This window comes from Oncorhynchus kisutch, unplaced genomic scaffold, assembly GCF_002021735.2.
Source record: "Oncorhynchus kisutch isolate 150728-3 unplaced genomic scaffold, Okis_V2 scaffold968, whole genome shotgun sequence".
NCBI classification, from domain to species: Eukaryota; Metazoa; Chordata; class Actinopteri; order Salmoniformes; family Salmonidae; genus Oncorhynchus; species Oncorhynchus kisutch.
Window position 1 is genome coordinate 1 of NW_022262913.1, and position 5,000 is coordinate 5,000.

Sequence of the window (5,000 nt, forward strand, 5' to 3'; positions counted from 1 at the left end):
AAACAGCGGATGTCGTTCCTTCACGTGCTGCAAATACTTTCAAACTGACAACAATATTTGGACAGCTATATTCTATTTCCACGAGGCAAATAATTGACAGGGTAGTATCGTCCAAGATTTAAACTCGGATTGTAGGATTCGAGTCCTGAGTGATAACCTTACAGCATAGAACCCTGTAGTCAATACTCTGTTTCCTGGCCAGAAACGGTGTCAACTACCAGGCACTCATAGTATGCGTTTACCGTAGGCTAGCCATTCGTGCGTAACAAGAGTGCTTATCGACTCCCACCCACTTGTTTCTTTCACGCAACTATTAAAAGTTGACGGGGAGGAGGTGTCACTGCAAAATCAAGGTAGGTCCTACCGAGATTTGAACTCCGATCGCAGTATTCAGAGTCCTGAGTGCTAACCATTAAACCATAGAACCCTATACAGAGTATGTATTGTAGAGCTCCGATTTTCCTGTCATTTGTACACCGGATAAACATCAGATTATGAGGTTTTTGTTGGCCATGTGAATAATTCAGCACCAAAAATAGGAAGGTTCTACTGAGATTTGAACTCGGATCACTGGATTCAAAGTCCAGAGTGCTAACCATTACACCATAGAACCATATTCTAAATCAACATGGAAATTGAAAAAAAAAATCTGCGTGTAATTAGCAACAGCGGACTGTCGTTCCTTCACGTGCTGCAAATACTTTCAACTGACAACAATATTGGACAGCTATATTCTATTCCACGAGGCAAATTAATTGACATGGTAGGATCGTCCAAGATTTAAACTCGGATTGTAGGATTCAGAGTCCTGAGTGATAACCTTTACAGCAGAGACCCTGTAGTCAATACTCTGTTCCTGGCCAGAAACGGTGTCAACTACCAGGCACTCATAGTATGCGTTACCGTAGGCTAGCCATTCGTGCGTAACAAGAGTGCTTATCGACTCCCACCCACTTGTTTCTTCACGCAACTATTTAAAGTTGACAGGGGAGGAGTGTGTCACTGCAAAATCAAGGTAGGTCCTAACGAGATTTGAACTCGGATCGCAGGATTCAGAGTCCTGAGTGCTAACCATTACACCATAGAACCCTATACAGAGTATTTATTGTAGAGTTCCGATTTTCCTGTCATTTGTACACCGGATAAACATCAGATTATGATGGTTTTTGGTTGGCCATGTGAATAATTCAGCACCCAACAATCGGAAGGTTCTACCGAAGATTTGAACTCGGATCACTGGATTCAAAGTCAGAGTGCTAACCATTACACCATAGAACCCCATTCTAAATCCACATGGAAATTGAAAAAAAACAATTCTGCCGTGTAATTAGCAACAGCGGACTGTCGTTCCTTCACGTGCCTGCAAATACTTTCAACTGACAACAATATCTTGGACAGCTATATTCTATTTCCCCGAGGCAAATTAATTGACATGGTAGGATCGTCCAAGATTTAAACTCGGATTGTAGGATTCAGAGTCCCTGAGTGATAACCTTTTACAGCATAGAACCCTGTAGTCAATCCTCTGTTCCCTGGCCAGAAACTGTGTCAACTACCAGGCACTCATAGTATGCGTTTACCGTAGGCTAGCCATTCGTGCGTAACAAGAGGCTTATTCGACTCCCACCCACTTGTTTCTTTCACGCAACTATTTAAAAGTTGACAGGGGAGGAGTGTGTCACTGCAAAAATCAAGGTAGGTCCTACCGAGATTTGAACTCGTATCGCAGGATTCAGAGGTCCTGAGTGCTAACCATTACACCAGAGAACCCTATACAGAGTATTTATTGTAGAGTTCCGATTTTCCTGTCATTTGTACACCGGATAAACATCAGATTATGAGGTTTTTGGTTGGCCATGTGAATAATTCAGCACCAAAATAGGAAGGTTCTACCGAGATTTGAACTCGGATCACTGGATTTCAAAGTCCAGAGTGCCTAACCATTACACCCATAGAACCATATTCTAAATCCACATGGAAATTGAAAAAAAAAAATTCTGCGTGTAATAGCAACAGCGGACTGTCGTTCCTTCACGTGCCTGCAATACTTTCAACTGACAACAATATTTGGACAGCTATATTCTATTTCCACGAGGCAAATTAATGGACATGGTAGTATCGTCCAAGATTTAAACTCGGATTGGTAGGATTCAGAGTCCTGAGTGATAACCTTTACAGCATAGAACCCTGTAGTCAATACTCTGTTTCCTGGCCAGAAACGGTGTCAACTACCAGGCACTCATAGTATGCGTTTACCGTAGGCTAGCCATTCGTGCGTAACAAGAGTGCTTATAGACTCCCACCCACTTGTTTCTTTCACGCAACTATTTAAAAGTTGACAGGGGAGGAGTGTGTCACTGCAAAATCAAGGTAGGGTCCTAACGAGATTTGAACTCGGATCGCAGGATTCAGAGTCCTGAGTGCTAACCATTACACCATAGAACCCTATACAGAGTATTTATTGTAGAGCTCCCGATTTTCCTGTCATTTGTACACCGGATAAACAGAATATGAGGTTATTGGTTGGCCATGTGAATAATTCAGCACCAAAAATAAGAAGGTTCTACCGAGATTTGAACTCGGATCACTGGATTCAAAGTCCAGAGTGCTAACCATTACACCATAGAACCATATTCTAAATCCACATGGAAATTGAAAAAAAAAATTCTGCGTGTAATTAGCAACAGCGGACTGTCGTTCCTTCACGTGCTGCAAATACTTTCAACTGACAACAATATTTGGACAGCTATATTCTATTTCCACGAGGCAAATTAATTGACATGGTAGTATCGTCCAAGATTTAAACTCGGATTGTAGGATTCAGAGTCCTGAGTGATAACCTTTACAGCATAGAACCCTGTAGTCAATACTCTGTTTCCTGGCCAGAAACGGTGTCAACTACCAGGCACTCATAGTATGCGTTTACCGTAGGCTAGCCATTCGTGCGTAACAAGAGTGCTTATCGACTCCCACCCACTTGTTTCTTTCACGCAACTATTTAAAAGTTGACAGGGGAGGAGTGTGTCACTGCAAAATCAAGGTAGGTCCTAACGAGATTTGAACTCGGATCGCAGGATTCAGAGTCCTGAGTGCTAACCATTACACCATAGAACCCTATACAGAGTATTTATTGTAGAGCTCCGATTTTCCTGTCATTTGTACACCGGATAAACATCAGAATATGAGGTTATTGGTTGGCCATGTGAATAATTCAGCACCAAAAATAGGAAGGTTCTACCGAGATTTGAACTCGGATCACTGGATTCAAAGTCCAGAGTGCTAACCATTACACCATAGAACCATATTCTAAATCCACATGGAAATTGAAAAAAAAAATTCTGCGTGTAATTAGCAACAGCGGACTGTCGTTCCTTCACGTGCTGCAAATACTTTCAACTGACAACAATATTTGGACAGCTATATTCTATTTCCACGAGGCAAATTAATTGACATGGTAGTATCGTCCAAGATTTAAACTCGGATTGTAGGATTCAGAGTCCTGAGTGATAACCTTTACAGCATAGAACCCTGTAGTCAATACTCTGTTTCCTGGCCAGAAACGGTGTCAACTACCAGGCACTCATAGTATGCGTTTACCGTAGGCTAGCCATTCGTGCGTAACAAGAGTGCTTATCGACTCCCACCCACTTGTTTCTTTCACGCAACTATTTAAAAGTTGACAGGGGAGGAGTGTGTCACTGCAAAATCAAGGTAGGTCCTAACGAGATTTGAACTCGGATCGCAGGATTCAGAGTCCTGAGTGCTAACCATTACACCATAGAACCCTATACAGAGTATTTATTGTAGAGCTCCGATTTTCCTGTCATTTGTACACCGGATAAACATCAGAATATGAGGTTATTGGTTGGCCATGTGAATAATTCAGCACCAAAAATAGGAAGGTTCTACCGAGATTTGAACTCGGATCACTGGATTCAAAGTCCAGAGTGCTAACCATTACACCATAGAACCATATTCTAAATCCACATGGAAATTGAAAAAAAAAATTCTGCGTGTAATTAGCAACAGCGGACTGTCGTTCCTTCACGTGCTGCAAATACTTTCAACTGACAACAATATTTGGACAGCTATATTCTATTTCCACGAGGCAAATTAATTGACATGGTAGTATCGTCCAAGATTTAAACTCGGATTGTAGGATTCAGAGTCCTGAGTGATAACCTTTACAGCATAGAACCCTGTAGTCAATACTCTGTTTCCTGGCCAGAAACGGTGTCAACTACCAGGCACTCATAGTATGCGTTTACCGTAGGCTAGCCATTCGTGCGTAACAAGAGTGCTTATCGACTCCCACCCACTTGTTTCTTTCACGCAACTATTTAAAAGTTGACAGGGGAGGAGTGTGTCACTGCAAAATCAAGGTAGGTCCTAACGAGATTTGAACTTGGATCGCAGGATTCAGAGTCCTGAGTGCTAACCATTACACCATAGAACCCTATACAGAGTATTTATTGTAGAGTTCCGATTTTCCTGTCATTTGTACACCGGATAAACATCAGATTATGAGGTTTTTGGTTGGCCATGTGAATAATTCAGCACCAAAAATAGGAAGGTTCTACCGAGATTTGAACTCGGATCACTGGATTCAAAGTCCAGAGTGCTAACCATTACACCATAGAACCATATTCTAAATCCACATGGAAATTGAAAAAAAAAAATTCTGCGTGTAATTAGCAACAGCGGACTGTCGTTCCTTCACGTGCTGCAAATACTTTCAACTGACAACAATATTTGGACAGCTATATTCTATTTCCACGAGGCAAATTAATTGACATGGTAGTATCGTCCAAGATTTAAACTCGGATTGTAGGATTCAGAGTCCTGAGTGATAACCTTTACAGCATAGAACCCTGTAGTCAATACTCTGTTTCCTGGCCAGAAACGGTGTCAACTACCAGGCACTCATAGTATGCGTTTACCGTAGGCTAGCCATTCGTGCGTAACAAGAGTGCTTATAGACTCCCACCCACTTGTTTCTT

At 41.8% G+C, this 5,000-nt stretch overlaps 10 non-coding genes across 10 annotated transcripts; all 10 read right to left on the reverse strand.

The window, feature by feature from the left end:
• Positions 1 to 541: 541 nt before the first annotated feature.
• Positions 542 to 613, reverse strand: trnaq-uug (transfer RNA glutamine (anticodon UUG)). The gene has a single exon. It is a non-coding gene; the product is annotated as a tRNA-Gln (tRNA).
• Positions 614 to 1,017: 404 nt separating this feature from the next.
• trnaq-cug (transfer RNA glutamine (anticodon CUG)) lies at positions 1,018 to 1,089 on the reverse strand. The gene has a single exon. It is a non-coding gene; the product is annotated as a tRNA-Gln (tRNA).
• Positions 1,090 to 2,373: 1,284 nt separating this feature from the next.
• On the reverse strand, positions 2,374 to 2,445 carry trnaq-cug (transfer RNA glutamine (anticodon CUG)). Its single transcript has one exon. It is a non-coding gene; the product is annotated as a tRNA-Gln (tRNA).
• Positions 2,446 to 2,558: 113 nt separating this feature from the next.
• On the reverse strand, positions 2,559 to 2,630 carry trnaq-uug (transfer RNA glutamine (anticodon UUG)). Its single transcript has one exon. It is a non-coding gene; the product is annotated as a tRNA-Gln (tRNA).
• Positions 2,631 to 3,042: 412 nt separating this feature from the next.
• trnaq-cug (transfer RNA glutamine (anticodon CUG)) lies at positions 3,043 to 3,114 on the reverse strand. The gene has a single exon. It is a non-coding gene; the product is annotated as a tRNA-Gln (tRNA).
• A 115-nt stretch (positions 3,115 to 3,229) lies between these two features.
• trnaq-uug (transfer RNA glutamine (anticodon UUG)) lies at positions 3,230 to 3,301 on the reverse strand. Its single transcript has one exon. It is a non-coding gene; the product is annotated as a tRNA-Gln (tRNA).
• A 412-nt stretch (positions 3,302 to 3,713) lies between these two features.
• trnaq-cug (transfer RNA glutamine (anticodon CUG)) lies at positions 3,714 to 3,785 on the reverse strand. The gene has a single exon. It is a non-coding gene; the product is annotated as a tRNA-Gln (tRNA).
• Positions 3,786 to 3,900: 115 nt separating this feature from the next.
• trnaq-uug (transfer RNA glutamine (anticodon UUG)) lies at positions 3,901 to 3,972 on the reverse strand. Its single transcript has one exon. It is a non-coding gene; the product is annotated as a tRNA-Gln (tRNA).
• A 412-nt stretch (positions 3,973 to 4,384) lies between these two features.
• Positions 4,385 to 4,456, reverse strand: trnaq-cug (transfer RNA glutamine (anticodon CUG)). Its single transcript has one exon. It is a non-coding gene; the product is annotated as a tRNA-Gln (tRNA).
• Positions 4,457 to 4,571: 115 nt separating this feature from the next.
• trnaq-uug (transfer RNA glutamine (anticodon UUG)) lies at positions 4,572 to 4,643 on the reverse strand. Its single transcript has one exon. It is a non-coding gene; the product is annotated as a tRNA-Gln (tRNA).
• Positions 4,644 to 5,000: the final 357 nt, after the last annotated feature.